Below are 1,876 nucleotides of genomic sequence, written 5' to 3'. Positions count from 1 at the left end.
TCACTCCTCTTGCCTCTGTTTTCTTCCTACTTCTGGCATTTTTGCAGAAATTTTCTTTGACATCTCCAACTGAAATATATTTTGCATAACAATCTTCTTGAATTCATTAATCTATATTTTTGTTATTCCCTTAGAGCAGTCATCACACACATACTAATTTTTCCAGATCTCATGCAATGCCTTTTCTATTTTTGGATATTTGAAGCTTTCTTGATGAAGGCACAATGGTGTTCCTTTCTGCTCACTGTTTCTCAAGTCTTTAAACCAGGTTTGTCATGATACATGTAGAACAGTCCCTTTCAAAAGCTACCAGTTCTCTTGAACTTCTTCATCCCCTACAACAGGGGAGCCAAACTTATTTTCACTGGGAGCCACATCAGCCTCACAGTTGCCTTCAAGGGACCAAATGACATTTTAGGACTGCATACATGTAGGAGTAGTTACATTTATACAGTCCTAAAATTACACTTGGCCCTTTGAAGGCAAGTGCAAGGCTGAAGTTGCCCCCCATGAAAATGAGTCTGACACCCCTGCTTTACATTGTTTTCCAAGGGGGTCTCAGTCTCAGGTCCTCAGGTTGTACTGAAGCTCTTTTCCCTATTATTTCTGTACAGTAGAAAAGGCTGTTATTTCATTATTACTTTCATCCTCAAATTATTTCCCACCTTTGTGGTTTCAATCAATTCCTTCCTGTTAGTCAGATGTGAAATAATGTTTCCCTAGTAAAACCGAAGTCCTGCCTTCCCAAAACCAAAACTCTGTCTGCAACACTGGCAATCTGATCACTTGGTTTGTCTGTACTCTGACATGTGGATCCTTATAATCAAAAAGTTATATAGATAGTAAAAATCTACCTTATTACCTGGCCTTTGGGTGGTAGCTCAAAAAATTCCATCTGTCTTCTCTTCCAATTTTTTGCTTCATGTAAGATCTTGAGCATGAAGCAGTGCATTTTTCCCCTTTTGATCTTCAGCCACAGATAGCATACAAGCCTCTTTCCTGCCTTTTCCTCTTCTTTATTTGATGCTATTCTGTTGCATTGCGAAAACTGTACAAAGTTTTCTTTTATTGAAAAAAGAAAAAATCAGGCAAAAGGATTTATTTATTTTTTACTCTTGCCTCAAAACGTCTCCTAGTCTTAGCCTTCCTCAAAGCTTTATATGATGTACATGGAACATCTTTTCCTGTTTCTGTAAGAGAAGAGAAAACGAACTGTCATACACTCCTTGACAGGTAAGACAGAAGAAAAACCTTGGTTTTCTCATGTGTTTCAAATTCTAGACAGACAGGATCAATAGAAAGACTAAGGCTGGAAGGGACTTCTGTAGGTCATCTAGTCCAACCTTTTCCTCAAAGCAGATCAAAGTTCAGAGCTAGGTCAGGTTGCTGAGGACATTATCCTATCAAGTTTTTAATATCTCCACATATGGAGATGAAAATGAAGAATTTTAAATTCTGTTCAGTAAAATGATCTTGCATATGTTTTTACACAATGCCTTAATTGGTTTTGAACATATATTCTGTGTATATTTGACATTTTGATTTCCTGCTGAAACCAACAGTGACTAGGTGAGCACCTGAAAATTTTGGTTATCTAGTTGTCTAAAACCTGCTCTAATTACATAAACTTGTTATGAGGAAGAGCAGGGAGAGAAAGTCATGAGAAGGCCACCATCTAGCCTTGGTTTATGATGAGCACTTATCTTATCAACCTACTGTTAATAAACGCACTAAAACCATAAAGAGCAAGATTTAATTTTAACTTGGTTTACTTGCCTGCTTTAGCAATGGCTAAAGGTGATAGCTTGGAAAAATATTAATCAGAGTCAACTATTTAAAGTCAGACCTACTTTTTGGCAGTTTCTGCAGGAAAGTT

This window comes from Patagioenas fasciata, chromosome 1, assembly GCF_037038585.1.
Source record: "Patagioenas fasciata isolate bPatFas1 chromosome 1, bPatFas1.hap1, whole genome shotgun sequence".
Lineage (NCBI taxonomy): Eukaryota > Metazoa > Chordata > Aves > Columbiformes > Columbidae > Patagioenas > Patagioenas fasciata.
The sequence above is the reverse complement of the archived record's forward strand: the minus strand, read 5'-3'. Positions refer to the sequence as shown.